The sequence below is a fragment of the Pteropus vampyrus genome, unplaced genomic scaffold (assembly GCF_000151845.1).
Source record: "Pteropus vampyrus isolate Shadow unplaced genomic scaffold, Pvam_2.0 Scaffold1, whole genome shotgun sequence".
Lineage (NCBI taxonomy): Eukaryota > Metazoa > Chordata > Mammalia > Chiroptera > Pteropodidae > Pteropus > Pteropus vampyrus.
In genome coordinates, this window is record NW_011888782.1 from 41845830 (window position 1) to 41868351 (window position 22522).

A 22522-nucleotide genomic window follows, 5' to 3' on the forward strand; every position below is an offset into this window, starting at 1 on the left:
TGTACAGTATAATGGTTAGACAAAAAAAAAAAAGTCCTCCATTTTTGGTCAGTGTTAAAGAAAATCAGTCTTGACTTACATGAATTTTGAATTATATGAGCAGCCCTTTATTCAAATGTATTGTACCATCAATGGAATAATGAAGAGAAAGTTCAGAATCATCCTTGTGGATCATACCATGAAAAGGGATGTCAGGGTTTCCCCACTGGACCTCTCAATTCAGGGAGACCTCTTTGGGTTACTTCCACCTCCAGCATACTGTGACATTTCAAGGGGGGAACTGTGAAGCCGACTCAGATGATAAAAGTTTCTTACATACCTAGTTGAGACCCCAGGTAGAATTTCAGCACATCCTTGAATCATCCAAACCATCCAAGAGACTCTAACTTAGTATATCATTTAGTGGTAAGTACAGGTTCTTGTCCTAATTCTAATTAGTGGTATGTTTTGGGACACATCCTTTAACTTCTCCAAGACTTAGTTCTTAATTAGGAAAAGGAGAAGGTGGCCTAGATAATACCTGGAGTTTCTTCCTGCTCTAACTTTCTGTGATTCATTATTCAAACCACCCTCTTCATCATAGCGTTACTTAGTTTCTCCTGTTTGTCTTGGCTTAGACAACTCTATGGGAATGAAAAATACTTTTATGAGGGACTGAAAAATACACCCAGACTGTAAATCAGTTGAATTTCTTTGGGAGAAAATGATGTTTTTTTAGGAGACTTAAAGGTTTTATATTCCTTGGTACAGAAAATCTAAAGATTTTCTGTACCAAGGAATATATCTGTACCAGGAATTTATCCTAAAGATTCTGTACCAGGAATTTATCCTAAAGATATAACTGGAAATATAGGTATCAAATTAAACATAATATATATGTCTAAAATTAGGATAATATTAAATAAATTTTATAGCCACTAAAAATAAAGTTTTCAAATAATTTAAATGATAGGAGATACATTTAGAGAAAAGAACAGGATTTTTAAAACACTGAGAAGGGGCTTTGGATTCAGACTGACTAGATATGAATCCCAATTTTACCATTTATAGCTACATGGCCGGTCAAGTTATTTGACCTCCAAGTGCCTCAGTTTTATCTTCTGTAAAATGGGACAAATAACTGTACTACATTGTAAAATTAAAATGAGTTATTCCAAAGTTTTTCCACAGTACTATTAAACAAGTTCATGTTTATCTTCAACCCACCTCAAACTACCAAGGCAAAACAAAAGTAAACCCAGATGAGAAATTTTACTTAGATACTAACTGCTGCAAAGCAAGAAGCATCTATATAATTCTCTTGGCCATCATTCATGTACAGGCTATCACATTTCTCCTGATGTTGTCTTAGAGGGTTACCGGAATCTTCTGTGGTTATTTAATTCCTTGACTGCAATTAGAGAATAGATATATGGTCTCTTCTTGAAATCAAAGACCACATATCTATACTCTCTTCTCCCCTATTGGATCTGGATAGTGTCTTATACACTATGAAGTTCTAAATTAACAAGAGTAACCAAGTCTTTCTTATAATACGGGGTAATATATTTATAAAATATCTCTACTCTGATGTCTCAAAGCCCACTCATACTCAACACATCCCAAAACTGAACTAATCATAGTATCAATCCACCCACTGCCAGAAAGTAATCCCCCCCCCCCGCCAGTTACCTATTTTAGTTAATACCACCACCATTCACTCAAATTCAAAATATGAAAATCACCCTAGAGTCCACAGATGTCCCTGAAAACCAGTCAGTCATTGAGATCTATTACCTCTACTACTTTATACACCCCTGCCTCAAATTTGGCTGATTTCTTTAGCCCCTCCAACTTTATCTGCTTGGAGAATTCTCTCTGATGGCCCAGACAGGAGAAAGGCCCTCAAATTCTTTGTGTGATTAGTTGTTGAAGATCTGTCCTCTTCATTAGCCTCTATATCCATTGCTATATTTTGAGAGCCTATATAGCAGACAACCAGGGACGCTTAGAGGTTAAGGGCCTCCATTTTTGAGGCTTCTGGTACATTAACAAAGAAAGAAAATGCAAAACCAGAGTTTAAAAACTTGTTGTTTTTAAATGTTTAGATTTACCTGATAAATACTTTCAACACACACATAAAACATATTACTTATGTTGAAGATAACAAGAAAATTTTAATTTGTGCCCTTCTTAAAAGTGCAGCTGTAAACCAAATAATCTTCAAGACCAGAAACTTGTTCCTGCTGCACCCAGGGCTGAATGGACCAGTATGTCTCAGCTAAGCCATTGGTATGTGATAGGGAGGAAAAAGGGAGTAGTTGAAGGTTTTTGAAGAGGAATAGGAGGTGTTCAGAGTATGGAAAAAAAAACGAGTCCTCATTCCTACTTCAGTTATAGAATTTCTGTATCTGCAGCCTTTTAATTTAAAACAATCTGATGAGAGACTCATGGACATGGACAATAGACAAGTGGTTACCAGGAGAGGGGAGATGAGGGAGGTAGACAAGGGTAAAAGGGGTCAAATATGTGGTGACAGAAAGAAATCTAACAATGGGCAGTGAACACACAACATAATATATATTTGCCTTACTGTTAAATTGTAGACCTGAAACTTATTGGATTTCATTAACCAGTCAGCATAAAAAATAGATTAATTAAAAAATAAATAAAAATGAAATAAAACTATTCCAAAAATAAAAATAAAACAGCCTGATGGTTCCAATAATTATCTGTTTAAAACATAAACCAAACAAAGTCAAAGCAGGCTTGCTATATTTGCCTGGCTGAGGGACTCTACAAACCCAGTTGATTCTGGCAACAAAAATGGCATTCATTTTACTTTACTTTCATTGTGGAGAGAAAAAAAATTGCCCAAATCCTCAAATACCACTTTACAGTCATCTCCTAGAATACCATTATTCACAAATCTGTTTTTTGTTCCCTGCTTTACTATTGCCTGCAGATGCAACTTATTGTTTATAAATCCAGGTACTCCAGAATTTGATTAGATTTTAATCTAAAGAATAGACACATTCTTTTTAGAAGGAGAATACAGGGCTTTTCTCACCCACTAAGCAGAATATACCTGCCAGATAGCCAGCAGAAACCCCAGGGAAAATCTCCAGGATAAGAAACAAAAAGGTCCTTCCTCAATGTCCTTCCTGCCTGATCTCACTACTTATGATCTCATAAAATGAAAGTGGTTTGCCCAAGCTTAAAAGGATACAAGGTTCAACTGGCTTCTAGATGCAGTTCATTCTAAAAATTCTTACTTCTCTCCCATCCAAAAAAAAACAAAAACAAAAAACAAAAAGCAAAACAAACAGAAAACAACAACAAAAAAAAATGTTCTGCTCTTAATAACACCAAACATCATCCTCTGGGCTAAAGATGAGCTACAACTCCTAATGTCCTTATTGGCCACTTTTATTCTGACTGCCCCCCAACACACACACACACACACACACACACACACACACACACACACACACACACACTCTCTCACCACCAAAAAAGGAAATATTTTTAAACTCTAGTACTTAGTGATACTATTGGACAAAGCCCAAGATCTAAATCAGGTGTTAGGTATTAATTCTCAGTGTTACAGCTGCATAAACCACACACCATGCCTGAGCACAGAAAGAAGAAAGAACTCAAAATAGCACAAAGAAAGACATTCCAAAGTTTTCTTGATGGAATCTCAACCCAATAGCTAACTTAGATATAAAATGAATATCATAGGGAAAAACTGAAACTAAAATTTCTTCTTGAGCCACCACCAAAATGAAGTATTCCTAAATCTTAGTTAATGGCTCATATTTCAAGACACATTTGTAAGTCCCAATACTAAACCAATTTGAACTATGTCTTGAGCTTCTCTTTACTATTTGCCTTAACACAAAAAGCAAAGCATATATAAGCATATGTAATGTTAAATTTCTTTGATTCTTCGACATTCCGTATTAGTATTTTCTCTCCCAAATTTTAAATGTTTTGAAAGAATTTTCTTAGTTAAACTATCCTTACCTTCACACTTTCCTCAATGTCAAGTCCAGCTCAATTCTCTTCTTCCAAGAATTTATAGTGGTTCCGGTCTCAAGAAGGAAAATCAGAAACTGATTGGTCTAAATCTAAAACTGCCTACTCTTCCTCTTTGGAGACTAAATCAATGTGCTCATGTCTTTCAGAATGAAGCTGAGCACATAAGTCCTCAGAATGTAACAATGCCTGCACATCCTTTTGAACATCCTACCTTCCAGTCTCAATTTGTGCCATCTAGTATTTCCCAATGAGATTCACGTTGACATTCCACCCACTGAACACTAGCCTCAGTCATGTATCACCTGTTATGAGAACCAAAGCCAGTGTAACATATATGATCTTTGCTGTCTCTCTTCCAGGTCATCAAGGTAAACATAAGACAGAGAAAATAGTTATGGCAGCAATAACATAACAGAACATGTTTGATAAGCCCTATAAACAGAAACCATTTTCTAACGTACAGTGTCTCAAGAAGAGATTGCCATAGGTGTCAGGGTTGGAGTCATGACCAAAATCAAAGTCAGAGAGTAAGAAAAGATGATGGAACAAAATTGCTATAGGTCAATAATGAAGCTCACTTGTTCTCAAGGATTATGCAATCTGGTAGAGAGATCAGTGCATAAATTATTCTAAACCAATGTGAGACTTACAAAAAGTAAAATGGGAACAAGGAAGAAGAAACAGTCTGACTCTAACTGACAGCTATTATCCTGTCTATATAACAGTCTTATTTTCCCTCTCAAGGTTAAACCCTTGATGAGCAAGGACCATGTCTCCTCTAATGATTTAAACCTAGCTAGCACTTAACAAATAGTCAATGAGCTTCACTTTACTATTTGTCTTAACACAAAAAGCAAAGCATATATTGATGAACTCCTGCCTGGGACCCTCCTCCCTAAAACACTGTCCTGGGTGGCAACTAGTATCAGAAACAGCTGCAGTGCTCAGTTAAATGCTGACTCCTGGGCCCCACTTCAGATCTACCAAATTAAAAAGCAGGGGGAGACCTAGCAGTCTGCAATTTTAACAAGCACTCGCCAGTTGATTTTTATGGATTCTTGAGGTCTGAAAAACAAAGGCTTAGTGTATGTGGAGACAAGCAGAGTGGCACTAAGACACTAAGATTTTACCGTCACTTCCCATCAACATACCCCAGAAGCCATTTGTTATCCCTAAGTGTCTTAAACTCTGTTTGCTCATATCAGGTTTCATAGTGGGTGGAGGTAGATGGTTCAACAGCTGCTCCTGAGGCCAGAATAATAATCTGGTTCTGTCATGAAACAATAACCATTCTAGTATTTATTTTATTTTACCATGTATTATTAAAATATTTTATTTTATTTCATTTTTATCTCTTCTATACCCCTGCCTCTTATTCCCATACCTCTCTCAATCTTTAAATAATTAAAACCATCCATGTCACATGAATAATTTTTAACCAAACATCCAGAATGACAACTAGAACTGTAAACGTGAAAATATGAGAGAGGGTGAGGCAATTCTAAGATTTACATCTTAAGAAATAAAAACAACAAATAGAAAATAAGAACAAATGTCATGTTGTATCACCTGCCTGTTACTAACTCTTCAGAGTAAATAGAAGCCTGGACTATTCCTATTAGTAGTGTAGCATCTGAGATGGGAAGGAAGCTAGCCTAGCATTCGTTGAACACCTACTATGTGCTAACGACTTTAGTTATTCTAACTTTGAGACAACTCAAAGAAGTGTTATTTCCACCACAGGTATGTGGAAACTGAGACTCCAAGAGATTTATTTACCTATTCTAATTCACAGAATTATTAAAGACCAGAGCTAAGATTCCAAGTTCCTAATATATCTGATTCCAAATCTCATACTCTTTCCCTAGATAAGGGCAAAGACTAGAAAAGGTTTGTGAATAGCCCCATCAAACAATCTTCATCAGTCACCTTTGAGTAGGTTAAACACTGTAGAGAAAAGGCTTCTCTTTCTGGGACTTTCTACCATTGAGTTGTCAGTCTATATAAAGGAGAAGCTTTGTACATTACTTGAGTATTTATTTACCATGACCATAGTAAAGTCAGAGCACACAGGGCTGCACAAAAAGGAATTCTGCAAGAACTTCATTTCACAAAGGTCTAGATGCTAGAGATGAGTATCGGTGATGTGGTAAGGACCTAAAGAAATCGTTTTATAGTTCCAGGCTTTATAGTGTTTCACAAGTTAAAGTCAATGAATGATGACTGAGTACTTCATATATATCTAAGGATCTGCTTGAAGTTATAAGGGACTCCATGGTGAGCAAATGTATCCATTTTCTATCACTGCTATAATTCAGGTGGTAAATGTTCTCTAATTTTAAGGACCCATGTGATTAAACTGGGCCTGCCAAGATAATCTCATCTCAAGGTCATTAATTTTATCACCTCTGCAAAATTTGTGTTGCCATGTAAGGTGATATATCACAAATTTCAGGAATTAGAACATAGGGGGTGGAGACATTATTCTGTCTACCACTGCAACATATCAGAGATTACAGTGTACTAGGGTAAAGAAGACAAACACATAAGACTGTGATATCCTTTAAATGTAAATGGATTAAACGATCCAATCAAAAGACATAAAGTAGCTGAATGGATAAGAAAACAAAACCCATACATATGCTTTCTAAAAGATACCCACTTCAGATTATAAGACACACACAGATGGAAAGTAAAGGGGTGTAAAAAGATATTTCATACAAATAAAAATGAAATAAAAAAAGATTGAGTAGCAATAGTTACATCAGACAAAACAGACTTTAAAACAAAGACTATAATAAGAGACAAAAGACATTACATAATTATGAAAGAGTCAATTCAAAAAGAGAATATAATCCTAGTAAACATCTGTGTATACAAAATAGGAGCGCCTAAATATATAAAGCAAATATTGACAACATAAAGGGAGAGATTGACAGTAATACACTCATATGAAAATTTAACACTCCATTGACACCAACTGGCAGATCTTCTAGGCAGAAAACTGACAAGGAAACAATGGCCTTAAATGACACACTAGACCAGAAAGATTAATTGATATTTTTAGAGCATTTCATGAAATTGTCAAAGAATATAAAACACAGCTTAAAGAATATAGCCAATAATATTGTAATAGGCTTGTATAGTGCCAGGTTGGTACTAGACTAATGCGGGGGCTCACTTCATAAATTATATAAATATCTATCCACTATTCTGTGTACCTGAGATTAATATAAAATAATATTGAATGTCAACTAAAATAATAAAATGAAAACTAAAATAAAAAAGACTGATATCAAAGAGGTGAGCTAAGATTTACAGTAAAGAAATCAATTACTAGAGGTATGATGAGCCCCTTCATTTAATTCAAAGGAGGGAGGGATGCATATGACAGAATACTGTAAGGGCCGTTTCAGCTGGACCTTGAAAAATGAGTAGGATTTCGAAAGGTGTAGATAAAAGGGAAGAGCACTCCAGACATAAGGAACAGCATGAATAAACTTATGGTGGCAGAAACATACAGGAGATGTTGAAGTCACCCCTGCCATAGGAGTAGGAGACAAAAGAAAACACAACTGGAACTGATACACATGTGATAAGCTGGTGAGTGGCAGAAATGGCAGTACAAATTACCAATCCGTGGGTAAATGTGTTTTTAAAAAATAAGTCTCCAGTTACATATAAAAATTAAAGTGGATTTCTACCACACACTAGATTCAAAACTAAATTCTTGGTGAACTAAAAACCTAATTGTGAGAAACTGAATTTTTAAAAATTTTAAAGAAAATATTCAAAAAGTTCCTTATGACCTTGGGATAGGAAAGGATTTTTTAAACAAGATGTAAAGCAAAATAATGAAGGAAAGGACTGATAAATTTGACTACATCAAAAATTAAAATTTTTATATATGAATGACAATGAAGCACAGGAAAAGATGTTCAACTTCATTGGTCATTTTGGAAGTGTTAATTAAAATAACAAATACCAATACACACCCACTAAAATGGCTAAATTTTAAAAGACTGACAATAGCAAATATTAGCCTGGATATGGACCAACTGGACCTCTTATACACTGCAGGTGGGAACACAAAATGGTACAGCCCCATTGGAAAGCAGTTTGTCATTTTTTAAAAGTTAAGCATGCACTTACAATTCAAATCAGCAATTCCATTCCTAGGTATTTACCCAAAAGAAATTAAAATTATGTTTGCACAAAGATTTGTACATGGATGTTCACAGTAGCTTCATTTATAATAACCAAAGCCTGGAAATAACCCAAATGCTCATCAACTAATGAATGAACAAATTGATACGTCTCTAAGTAAAAAAGAAACAAACTACTGATACAAAACCCTGGGCAAATCTCAAAAGCATTATGCTAATTGAAATAAACCAGACCCAGAAGAGTATATACACATAATTTCATTTATATGAAAGTCTAGAAAATACAAAATTGTATTGATAGAAAGTAGTTCAGTGGTTGTCTGGAAGTAAGGAGAAGGGGACTGACTGCAAAGAGCATGAAGGAGTTCTTCAAGGTGATGAAAAATTTCTATAGACTATATTGAATATAAAAGATAATTACACAAGTGTCTACATTTGTCAAAACTCATCAAATTACACACTTAAAATTTATGGGTGAACTATGTTGTATGTAAATTATATACATCAATGGAGCTTATTGAAAACGAAGAACAGACACTTCTGCCCTTCCTTCTCCCTGTAGGCTAGAACATGATGTAATGGCTAGAGCTTTGGCAACTACTTTAGATTATGAGATTATGCCCATATCTAAGGGAAGGAACAGTGAACATTGAAAGAGGCTTATTCCTGACAACTTTGTGGTACTACCATTTTGTCCCTAAATATACCCCATTTTATGTAATATGGAAATGAAATTCTGTCATATATATTTTAAAAAACATTTAAATCCATTTCGTATAAAAACAAAAATAACTTAAAGCTTCTATACATCAAAATAATAGCTAACATTTGATTGCTTTCTGTTTACTAGTCTCCATTAAAGTAAGTCTTTTGTATTTTAACTTATTTAATCTTCACAGTATACTATTATCACTCCAATTTTGCAGATGAAGAAATCGAGACAAATTTAGAGAAGACGAAAACGTCCAAGGTCACACAGGTAATAAGTAATGAAACTGGCATTCATATCCAGTCCTGGGACTACAGTACTTCTATCACAATGTTACCATATGTAAAGTTAAAACACACAAGACAGAAGATATCTGCAATAAATGGAACTGAAGAAGGCTGAGTAGCCAAATGTAATTTTTAACTAGGAATCTGTTTAAAAAAAAGAAAATTGCTCCCTGCCTTCTATGGGCAAAGAATAAGAATAGACCATTCAACACAAAGCACAACCTCAGTGTCTGGTAATCATATGAAAAGATCCTCATTACACTAGAAAGCAAAGAAAACTAAAGTTAGAGTAGAGGTATATTTTGAGCATTAGATTGTCAAAATTAAAAAGATCTATTAGAGAAGGTGTTGCTGAGATCATGAAGAAATGGGAACACTCGTATACCACTAGAAGTGTAAATTGACATTACAATTTTGCCAAGCAATTTTGCAGTAGCAAGAATAGCTGAAAAGGCACATACCCTACAACCCAGCAATTCCATTTGTAGTATGTACCCTAGAAAAATCCACATACATGTTCTCTTGGATATGGCCCAAAAAAAAGTTCATTGCTTCATTGGTTGTAGTAACATAAAATTAGAAATCATCTGAACCTCCATCAATAGAGAAATTTTAAAAAAAAACATGAAGTAACATATATATAATAGAATATGATACTACAGTTAAAATATTTTTTAATAAAAGCATTATATCTATATTTAGCAACAGGGATAGATTTTAAAGCATTAAGTTGAATGAAAATGACAAATTGCAAAAACACTGTCAGAGTTTGATGCAACTTAAGTATTGTTTTTAAACACCTGAAAAATAATACTATTCATTGCTCATGTACGTATCTGAATACAAAGGTATAAAAGTAAGGATATGCACTAATAATAGTGGTTTCCTTTGGCAAGAGTGAATAGAACTGAGGAATGTCAAGAAATACTTCAACTGTAATATTTTATTCTTTTATTTTAAAGAAAGAAAAACTTGAAGTAAATGATGTAAAATGTCAGTTCTGCGTGGTAGGAACACAAGTGTTTGACATATTATTTTTTGTGTTTTTTTATATTTCTAAATTAATAAAACTTATTATTAGAGAAGTTTTAGATTTACAGGAATTGAGCAGAAATTACAGAGTTCCATGTTTTATCTCCTCACTGCTTTACAGTTTCTAATTATTAACATCTTGCATTTATGGTATATTTGTTACAATTTATGAACCAATCTTGATGCATTACTATTAACTAAAGTCTGTAATTTACACTATGTTTCACAATTTGTTTTACACTTCTATAGGTTTTGACAAATACATAATGTCATGTATCCATCATTATAGTATCATATAGAATATTCCACAAAAATCTCCTGTGCTTCACTTATTCGTCCCTTCCTTCCTCCCCCTAAGCCCATGACAACCACTGATCTTTTTACCATTTTTATAGTTTTGCCTTTTCCAGAATGTCATATTATTGGAATCATACAGTACACAGCCTTTTCAGACTGAATTCTTTCACTTAGCAATATGCATTTAAATTTCCTCTATGTCTTTTGTGGCTTGATAATTCATTTCTTTTTATTGCTGAATAATATTTTATTGTATGGCTGTACCACTGGGCTTTTTTAAATTTATTCACCTATTTAAGGATATCTTCGTTGCTTGCAAATTTGGATAATTATGAGTAAAGCTGCTATTAATATTCACGTGCAAGTTGTTGTATGTACATAACTTCCCAACTCATTTGAGTAAACACATAGGTGCACAATCCCAGATCTTATATTAAGAATATGATTAGTTTTGCAAGAAGCTGCCAAACCTTCTTCCAAAGAGGCTGTACTATTTTTCATTCTCACCAGCAACAGATAAGAGAGTTCTTGTTGCTCCATATCCTCTCTAGCCTTTGGTGTTGTCAATGTTCTAGATTTTGGCCATTCTAGTAGGTGCGTAAGTGATATCTCACTTTGCTTTTAATCTGTAGTTTCCTGATGATATATGATAATTGGCCATCTGTATATCTTCTTCAGTGAGGTGTCTGTTCAGAACTTTTGCTCATTTTTTAATCAGAACCCTTTAAACCATTCCATAATATAAGAATCTAGTTTCTATTTAAAGATGTCCAGAAAAGGAGACTCCTCCAATTTCATTAGTGACCCATTCTGGCAACATACAAAGATCACTCTGTCAACCCTACCTCATAGCAAACTTGAGTCCCTTGCAGGTCCCAGGGAAGATGCGGAACATTCAACAGTCTTGATGAACTGCTTCTACAAAGACGTGACTCTCAAACTCAGTATTCCACTACCCACTCTCTGCCCAGAAGAATAAGCTATGTCATTCTGGTTCAGGATAGAGGCGCAGACACCCAGTGGCCTGTATTAGCTTACTAAGCAAAGCATAGCCAAAATACAGTGACCATAGTTGAATCAACAGTGTTAACATATTCATTTACATCACACCTTCTAAAAGGGAAGTACTTTGTAAGGAGCTCTGTTGACAATGGCATCTGGGTGAATCCTCGTCCTAACTACAGAGAACATCTCTAGCCCAGTTCTCATGGTCTTGACTCCCTCACCTCTCTCTACCCACCTGTCTGCATTCTGCTCTTTCCTTCCTCTTCTCCCTTCTGTCTACCACAACCAATTCTCAGAAAGGCAAGAGATGCATCTGGATTCTAAGGAAATTGCCTCCAGGAGCAAACAGACCATGTTAGAAAAGAAAAGCACTTCTGGATCAAATTCCAAATTTTGGCTCAGTTTGGATTGGGGGAGGGGGCAAGGGAGATGGTAGACAGAAGGTAATCAATAGAAGCCTAAAGAGCCAAGAATAAGGAAAAAGGAAATGATTTGTCAGATAAGGTTAATAAATCTCTGAGTTCCTGAAGCTCATAGGCTTACAAAGTACAAATACATCCAGTTCTCCCCACCCCTCAGCTTCATATTACCCACTGGTGGATGTCTTTTCCCCAGCAGACTACTCCATGCAATTCATTCGAACATGATTTTCCTCAAAAAATCTATTCTGGTTCTCCACTTCCTTCTTCTCTCCTGCTGCCAGCACACATACTTATATGATTTGGTCTAGATCCTTTTCTCTCGGGGCAGGCTCAGGTGTTGGGCCAGGGTTTGGGCCTCCATATTTTTTCTACTGTATCCATCTAACACATCCAGTCTTAGCAACTGCCCAGAATGATTAATCACTGAACCCTCACCCTTTGTCAGAAAGGACAGTACGAGACATCAGATTAAAACACGTCATTTTGAACCTGAGGAAAACAGTGATTTCCTGGGAAAGGCATTTGGCAAATGTCTGGCTTTGTTGAAAGGAAACTCAGTTTTCTTTGGAATAAGTGCCTCCAAGGTTGCTCAGAGATGTGTATGAGAATGACAACTAGTACCCTTGGTTGCCTGATGATTAATTCGTTCCCTCATTTCTCTAAGTATCCATCTATGCTCTCAACAAATATTTATCAAACAATTACGATCTGCCAGGTAGAGTTCTATCCATTGGGGACATGAGATATAATCAGAATTCTCATTTTAACCAGATTCCCAAGTGATTCATATGCATATTAAAGTTTGAGAAACAATGGTCTAGAGGAGAATTTCTCAACAGTGGCAATACTGACATTTCAGGCCTGATAATTCGTTGTTCTTTGGAGCTGTTCTGTGCTTTGTGGGATGTTTAACAACATCCCTGACCTCTACATACTAGACTGTGGCAGCAGTTTTACTCCAGTTGGGATGATCAAAAATATCTACAGATAATTATAAATATCCTCTGAGGAGCAAAATCACATTTCCTTCCCCAATTAAGAAGTACTGGTTTAGAAGGTCCTTGGTTAAATCCCCTTAATATAAATGATATTTTTCCCCTTTTCTCTTAGGAAAAAGAAAAATGTAACAAAGTTAGCTGTTAACTATTGTATCAAAGTTAAGTCCAACCAAGATTATGTGAACCTTTTTCAGAAAGGTAAAGTATACATTATTGCAACTAATAGAACAAACAAAACATTATTTGGAAAAATACTGTTTGCAAAGTTCCCATGACCTTTTACATAAAAAATCTTTCAAATTTTCTGTTTGATATTAATACTAAGGACAAAGAAGGGCCTGGCATTAAATATGACACATATGAAGTCAAGGACTTTTCCCCAGATATCATCACAGCCAATTATATTTGTCCTGAGTGCAATCATATAAAGGTCTATCTAGAACATCTCCCCATTTTGAAAAAAGATAGCCAATGTGGGCATAATATTCTGTGTCCATCATCTAATAGTGGGTGTGGTGGCAAGGAGGGAAAGTCATGCTCAAATCTAGCTTATGAAAAAGTAAATCACATAAGCAGAGGCTGGAACAGTATGGTGATATCTGAACATTGTGCAGTTTTGATTGGAGTACGAGAAGAAATGTCAGTGGAATAATTTTTTGGTCTCTCAGTCTTATGGTGTTGGGAAATATGTGTCTCACTGTTTATTTTAATCATTATTTTTTTAAATCCCAATTTGGGAAATAATCATTCCTGATTTTGAAAAGTGCCTAGGACAAGTAAAGAAAGAAACAAGATAATTTTAGCTATCAATAAAAATGGCCCAGACCAATGTGAGAATTCTCAGGGTCAGCTTGGGAGAGTAGCAACAGTGGTTTCACTTTGGAAGTGCTGAGCTGGGTTGAGCTGAGCTGAGCCAAAGAATCAAGGCTACAGCAGAGACTGCCTCTGTGAAGTATGAGGCCATCGGCCTTGTCCTGCCCTTAAATACATCAGTTGTATTGGTCCTATTTCACATAAGAGGCAGCTGAGCTTGAAACCTTTGGTGTTTTACCTGAGTGTCTGCAACCAGTAAGCAGTAGAAGGCAGAAAAGGGACCCAAATCTCTGTAGTTAGTAGACAACATTCTTTCTATAACACGCAATGCTCTTGCTTTAGTTTCCTATTGCTGCTCTAACAAATTACCACAAATAACAACACAAATTTAGTAACATTGTTCCAGATGTCAAAAGTCTGGAATGGGTCTCACTGGAGTGAAATCAAGGTGTTGGCAGGGCCATACTCCTGGAGAATCCATTTCCTTGCCTTTTCCAGAGGCCACCTGCATTCCTTGGCTCCTGCCTCTTTCCTCCAATCGCAAGGTCGTTAGCACAGTATCTTCAAATCTCTCTCTGATGCTGACCCCCATTCTTCTGTCGCTACATGTCCAGTGTGCTCTCTTCTTTAGTCAAAACATCACGGGGCTCCAATAAGACATTGGTTTGTATCTCACAGACACTCTCATTGCAGGTTAACATAGGAGTCTCCCCTTCCTCCTCCAGACATGTTTTAGAGGGATCTTTATCTTATTTGCTGCTGTCCATTAGGACTCTGGTATGACCAAAACAAACAAATAAACAAAAATAGTGGCATTTGAAGTTCCTCGAATATGTCAAGCTCTCTAACATGACTTCTTAGTTCTGTAGAGTTTTCCTGCTACCTGGAACCCTTCCTTCTACCGATTAACACACATCCTGCATAACTCAGTTCAAAAAAAAAAAAAAAAAAGGAAGAAAGAGATGGGAAACAGCTCAATTCAGCAGTCATCTCATTTCAGCCAAGGAATATCCTTGACCCACTCTCTAAGTGTGAGGATCCCTTTTTCTGTGTTCTCAAGGTAGTCTCATAGAATTTTACATGCATACCATCATTATACATCTAGGGTTTCCTTCGCTGGACTGCGAGCTTCTGGAAAGCAAGAACTATGTCTTTTACCGTTATATCCCCATTGCTCAGCATTTGTTGAATGGGTTGTTAAAAAGTAGATAAATGAATGGATGGATGATAAACATTCTTACAGTCTCGTTTAAGTATAAGAAGCAATACCTGGTACTGCACAGTCCAAAGAGTTAAAAGAGAACTAGATACTCTTGAAATATCTGCATACACACAGACCAGTTGTCAAGGTGTGGGTCACAGTGCCACAAGCAGACAGCATCAGCAGAGTACACTGTGATGCCTCCAACCATTTCATAAGAAGCAATGGTCTAAGCTGTGCAGAAAATGTAGCAAAGTTGGAACTTGCACCCACATTAGCTCCCAGGAGGTCAGGAATATGTGGAAGTTGTGTAATACTCACGAATGTGGTGGGTAGGAAGAAGCATACTAAGCATCAAAATGTAGCCACAGAGCCAAGGAGCCTGGGCACAATGACCTGGAGGGGGCAGAGGAAATGCAGTGTTGGTATCCTTCTTCCTTTCCTCCTCCAGAAAGGCAGATGGTGGTGACTATGCTGAGCAAAGGGCACACACCCTAAGTCACACATCCTGCGTAAGTATTATGCTCACTCTCTGAAGATATCTTGAGAGATTTTTATAAATGGGACTCTTGCCTGCACTCTGAGATTGTAATCTGAATTAAGTCTTGGACCAGAGCTTCTAACCTCTGATTCAACACACTGATATGTCCCTAGTGGGTACAGGGTTGTCAGAGGAAATACAAATTCCTTCAGTCTAGAAGTAGCCAGCTGAGTGTAAGTGGTGGTAGTGGCGGGGAGGGGAGGATGCGGGGGAGGCAGACCCCCCTGGCCTGTGGCCTAGGAATGAGCCCTCACATCTACATAGTGTTATGCTCTGTGTATATTGTGACATGAAAAATGTTGGAAACCATTGAGCTAGACTACATGAGGTGAATGAGCAGCACCTAAGAGTTAAAACTTTTAAAAAGGATGTCATTTTGATAGTACCAAGTGGATAGAAGGTAACAGATATGATAGTAACTAGGATCTGACCCAACGTCCTCACAGGGTTACCAAGTTCTCAGATGTAAATACGGACCAAGGCCAGACTATTTGTGTGTGCTTCTATGAATTCAGATAGAAGATGGAACACTAGCGTGTTACTATTAAAAATAAGTAAATGGCAGTAACCCACAACAGCAAGGCCCAGGTCTTCAACAAAGGCACATTTTTGAAAAACAAACAAATCAAGGAAGATGACACTTCATCTCCCAAATAGCCCACAATCATGAGAGGCAGGTCAGGGGCCAGAGTCAGCCCTACAGGCACTGCTTGGCACCTCTCCACCTCCCTTTCTGGCAGGGTCTGGCCCAGGGAGGAAGTTGTCTTTGGGAATTAGAAGCTCTCACAGAATTTCTCATGCATTCCATCATTGTAGGCATATAGACGAGCTGGAAAGTGAGAGGGAAGGGGCTATGATTATCAGTGGAACTGGGCTCCAATACCCTCATGCCCAACATTTAGTCTCCTGTCACTGCTTGCCTTTGCCTTTTCAAGCATAGATCTGAACTCAGGTTTGTACAGAGGTAGGCATGTAACCAGAGAAACACAATGCTACCTGAGAGAAGACTGGGAGGTAGTAGGAAAGCAAGGCTTCTATGAAACTTCCACTCAACTAGAAACAACAAACAAAAACACACACCTCTCCCCACATTGCTAAGCTTCCCAGAAATATACTTCACAGTCATAGCAAATGCGCCCGGGGCCAGGGTGCAGGAAAAAGGCAGGAGCTGAATATGGCAAGAAGGCTCTCTAGTCACTTCAAACAGGTGCAAAACCAGTCCCGTGTGTCAAAATAGGGCTGGCTGGCATCACTCTCCTGTGACTTGAATGGGCAGGAGAAGATTAGATCCAGCTAGCACAAAGTGATCTGGAGTAGATAGCCCCATGGTATATGTACGTGCTGAAGCTACAGTTGTACTACAAGAGCTCTAGCCAAGGAGAAGCTAACATCTGAGATGCAAATAAGCCCTGCTAGTGGTGGTAGATACCAAAAAGGGGAAACTAAAGCTAATCCCCAGCATATCCAACCTCAGCAGAGATACAAATGTCAACTGTACATCTGTCCAACATTGCCAATGGAGAGCTGAGCACATGCCAGAGGACTTTAAGCTCTACTAAATCTCAAGTTAAAAGTCATCCAAAGCTTTCAGAGAGATGCACTCTCTGAACTTTGCTTCCAGCTTCTAAACATTTTTCAACATTTGTAAATAATTAGAAAGTAAATATCTTCCTCCCCAAAAGCTAATAAAATGTTCACCCACTCATCATCCACCATGGGCCAAGGAAGAATCAGGGAGTCTCCTGACGTTACTCCCACCTTGATACTGCAAAGTTGGTCCCAGCCAAACACCATGATAACCTCAACCTTTTTGCTTCCTATTATTCCTCTATTTCCTAGACCAAGACAGGACAAGTGAGACCTTTCTCTTGGTAATAAGATATTCTATTCCCATTGTCTTAGGAACAGGAAATGGTGAAAGCAGAGGCTTCTATTGTCCAAAAGAATGAAGGCAGGTTGACAGCTGTGTGTGCTTGCTTCTCCAAGTGATGTAGGGTCCAGCCCCACAATGGCTTACATCAAGCAGCAGAATTAGAGGTCCCTATGGAGTGTGTGTGTGTCCTGGGGCTGGTAGTTATGTAAAAAAGCACTGCAAGTAAAATCAGAAAAGGCAGAAAAAGTGCAGAAGACAGAAATAGGAACAAAGAACAGGGCAATGAATAGAAAACAGTAATAAATACGGTAGATATTAATCCAGCTATATCAACAATCACTTTAAACATCAATGGTCTAAATGTATCAATTAAAAGACAAGTTTGTCAGAGTGGAGTTTAAAGAAGATGCAACTATATGTTGTTTATAAGAAACTCACTTTAAATATAAAGATACATATAGATTAAAACTAACAAGTTTAATAGAATGGAAATCACACAATATATGATCTCAGATCCAAATGGAATTAAACTAGAAATCAATAACAGAAAGATAACTGGAACATCCCAAAGTATAAGGAGATTAAACAACACAATTCTAAATAACACATGGGACAAAAAAAAAATCTTGAGAGAAATTTTGAAATATTTTGCATTAGATGAAAATAAAAAAAAAACAACTTATCGAAATTTGTGATTTGCAGCAAGAACAGTGCTTAGTGGGAAATTTATAGCATCGAATGCATATATTAAAAAAAGAAGAAAGATCTAAAATGAATAATTTAAATTTCCACTCCAGGAAACTAGAAAAATAAGAACTAGAAAAATCCAAAGTAAGCAGAAAAAAAAGAAACAATAAGAATTAGGATAGAAATTAATGAAACTGAAAACAGGAAATCAATAGATAAAATCGACAAAACCAAAAGCCAGTTCTTTGAAAAAAGATCAATAAAATTGACAAAGCTCTAGCCAGGCTAAGAAGAAAAAAGAGAGGACACAAATTGCTAACATCAGAAATGAAAGAGGAGACATCATTAAAGGTCCATGAACATTAAACAGATAATAAAGGAATACTATGAACAATTCTATACCCACAAATTTGATAACCTAGATGAAATGAACCAATTCCTTAATAGATGCAATCTACTAAACTCACACATGACAATTTGAAAAGGCCTATATTTATTAAAGAAATTGAGTAAGTAAATAATAACCTTCCAAAACAGAAAGTACCAGGCTCAGATGGTTTTACTGGTAAATTCTACCAAACATTTAAGAAATAAATTTTTCCAATTCTCTACAATCTCTTCTGGAAGATAGAAACAAAGGAAATACTTTCTAATTTTATTCTGTGAGGCTAGCATTACCCTAACACCAAAATCAGACAAAGACATTTCAGGAAAACAAAATAGCAGATATATCTTACAAACACAGATGCAAAATTCTTACAAACACAGATGCAAAATTCTTTAGCAAATTATTAGCAAATAAAATACAACAATGTACAAAAATAATTATACACCACAACAAAGTAGAATTTATCTCAGGTGTGCAAAGATGGTTCAACATTAGAAAATCAATTAATATAATCCATCATGAAATCATATCAATAGATGCAGAAAAAACATTTGACAAAACCCGACACCCATTCATGATTAAAAAAACTCTCAGCAAACTAGGAATAGATGGAACTTCCTCCTTGGTAAAGAATATCTACAAAAATCTACAGCTAACGTCAGACTAGAAGCTTTCCTGCTAAGGTCAGGAAAAGGCAAAGATATTCCCTCTCATCACACCTTTTCAACATTGTATTTGAAGTCTTAGCTAATACAATAAGACAAGAAAGGGAAATAAAAAGTAAACATTGGGAAAGAAGAAATAAAATTTTGTTCACAGATGATATTATCATCTATGCAGAAAATCCAAAAGAATACAAAAAACCCCTGGAACTAATAAGCGATTACAGCAAGTTTTCATTTTACATGGTTAATATGTAAAATTCCATCACTTTCTTTATACCAGCATGAACAACTGCAGTTTGAAATGTAAAATAAAATTTACATAAGCACCAAAGAAAATGAAGTACTTAGATAAAAATCTAATAAAATACATACAAGATCTATATGAGGAAAACTACAAACCATTGATGAAAGAGATCAAAGAACTAAATAAATGGAGACATATAATATGTTCATGCATAGAAAAATCCAGCATTGTTAAGATAGCAATTCTTTCTAACTTGATCCATAGATTCAATGCAATCCCAATCAAAATCCCAGCAAGTTATTTTTGTGGATATCAACAAGTTAATTCTAAACTATAAGTGGAAAGGCAAAGACCCAGAATAGCCAACATGATATTAAAGAAAAAAAATCAGAGGACTGGCACTACCCAACTTCAAGATTTACTGTAAAGCTACATTAATCAACAGTGTGGTATTGGTGAAAGAACAGACATATAGATGAGTGGAACAGAATAGGGTGCCCAGAAACATACTCATATAAATATAGTCAACTGATATTTGACAAATGAGCAAAGGCAATGCAATGCAGAAAAGATAGTCTTTTCAACAAATGATGTTGGAACAAATGGATATCCACATGCAAAAAAATGAATCTAAACACGAACTTTACACCCTTCACAAAGTTAACATGTACTATAGAAATAAATGTATAATTCTGTAACATGTATTATAGAAATAAATGTATAATGCAAAACTATAAGATTACTAGAAGACAACATAGAAGAAAATCTAGATGACCATCAGTATGATAATGACTTTTGAGATACAGCACCAAAGGCATAATCCATGAAAGAAATAATTGATTAAGATGGATTAATTTACAATTAAAAACTTTAGCTCTACTAAAGACACTATCAAGAGAAATAGAAGACAATGGAGAAAATACTTGCAAAAGATATATCTGATAAAGGACTATTACTCAAAATATACAAGGAATTCTTAAAACTCAACAATAAGACAACAGAAATTAAAGATACAAAAAATGGAAAGATAATTCATGTTCATAGATTGGAAGAATTAATATTGTTAAAAAGTCCATAATATCCAAAGCAATATACAGATTCAATGCTATCTCTATAAAGTTTCAATGGCATTTTTCACAGAAATAGAACAAAAATTCTAACATTTGTATGGAACTATAAAAGACCACAAATAGCTAAGGCAATCTTGAGAAAGAAGAACTCTAAAGCTCGAGGCATCACACTCCTTGATTTCAAACTATACTATAAAGCTATAGTAATCAAAATAGTATGGTGTTGACTTAAAAACAGACACAGAGTTCATCAGAACAAAATAGCCGACGAATAAACTCACACAAATACGGTCAATTAATTTATGAGAGAGGAGCCAAGAATATACAATGGGGAAAGGACAGCCTCTTCAATAAATTATGTTGGGAAAATTGGACAGCCCTATGCAAAAAGAAAAAGAAAAAGAAAATGAACCACTATCTTACACCATAAACAAAAATCAACTCAAAATGGATTAAAGATGTGAACATAAAATCTGAAACCAAAAAACTTCAGAAGAAAACATAGATGGTAAGCTCCTTGATCTCTTGGCAATGATTTTTTGTATTGACACCAAACGCACAGACAACAAGATCAAACATAAATAAGTGGGACTACATCAAACTAAAAAGTTTCTGCTCAGCCAAGGAAACTATCAACAAAATAAAAGGAGAAGCTACCCAATGGGAGAAAACATTTGCAAATCATATATCTGACAAAGGGTTAATATACAAAATATATAAAGAACTCAGACAACTCAATAGCCAAAAAAAAAAAAAATCCAATTAAAAATGCACAGAGGATCTTAATAGAAATTTTTCTAAAGAAGAAATGAAGATGGCTAACAGGAACATAAAAGGTACTCAAAATAACTAATCATCAGGGAAATGCAAATCACAATCATAATGAGATATCAACTCATGTCTGTTAAAACAGCTATTATAAAAAAGATAAGAGATAGCAAGTGTTGGCAAGGATGAAGAGAAAAGGGAACCTTTGTGTGCTGTTAGTGGGATTGCAAATTGGTGCAGCCACTATGAAAAACAGTATGGAGGTCCCTCAAAAACTTAAAAATAGAACTACTAGATGATCACCCAGAAGCAATTCCACTTCTGGGTGTTTATCTGAAAGAAACAAACAAAATCACTGTCTTGAAAAGATATCTACACTCCCATGTTCATTGCAATATTATTTACAATAACCAAGACATGGAAACAACCTAAGTGTCCACAGACAAATGAACAGATAAAGAAAATGTGGTATATTATTCACAATAGAATATTATAAAAAAAAAAGAAGGAAATCCTGCCATTTGCAACAACATGGTTCAACATTGTTGCTAAGTGAAATACGTCAAACAGAGAAAGGTAAATACTGTATGATCTCACTTATATGTAGAATCTAAATAAAACCAAACTCACAGATACAGAAAACAGATTGGTGGTTGCCAGAGGCAAACAGATGAGGGGGTGGGATGGGGGTGCAGGGGAAATAGGAGAAATGTATGAAGGTGGTCAAAAGGTACATAATTCCAGTTATAAAATAAATAAGTCTTGGGCATGTAATGTACAACATGGCGATACAGTTAACAATATTGCATATTTGTGAATTGCTAAGGGAGTAAATCTTAAAAGTTTTGATCACAGATACAAAAAAATTGTTACTATGCGTGGTGATAGATGTTAACTAAACTTATTGTAGTAATTATTTCACAATATGTACGTATGTCAAATCATTTTGTTGTACACCTAAAACTAATACTATGTTATATGTCAATTATATCTCAATTAAAAAAAATCAAAAAGAAACAAAAGAAAAAAAACAACTGAGTTAAAAAATGGGCAAAAGACGTAAACAAACATCTCATTAAAGATGATATACAGATGGCAAATAAGCATATGAAAAGATGCTCGACAACATGTCACTAGGAAACTAAATTAAAACAACAGTGAGATACCACTACACCTCTATTCTGAAACACTGACAACTCCAAATGCTGGTGATGATGTAGAGCAACAGGAGCTAACATTGACTGTTGATGGGAATGCAATGTGGCACAGTTACTTTGGAAGACAGTTTGGTGGCTTCTTGGAAAACTAATCACATTATTCAGTAGATGAATGG

General features: G+C 35.8%; 1 protein-coding gene across 2 annotated transcripts in view; it reads right to left on the reverse strand.

The window, feature by feature from the left end:
- Positions 1 to 22522, reverse strand: part of TMEM45A (transmembrane protein 45A) — a 63713-nt gene that overhangs the window by 18389 nt on the left and 22802 nt on the right. Inside the window, exon 1 of one of the 2 annotated variants that reach the window (XM_023527467.1) lies at positions 15275 to 15293. The exons of the other annotated variant lie outside the window; for it this stretch is intronic. The gene's annotated coding sequence lies outside the window, so the exon portion shown is untranslated. Of the gene's footprint in view, positions 1 to 15274; positions 15294 to 22522 lie in introns of those variants that run through there. 2 annotated transcript variants of the gene reach the window in all.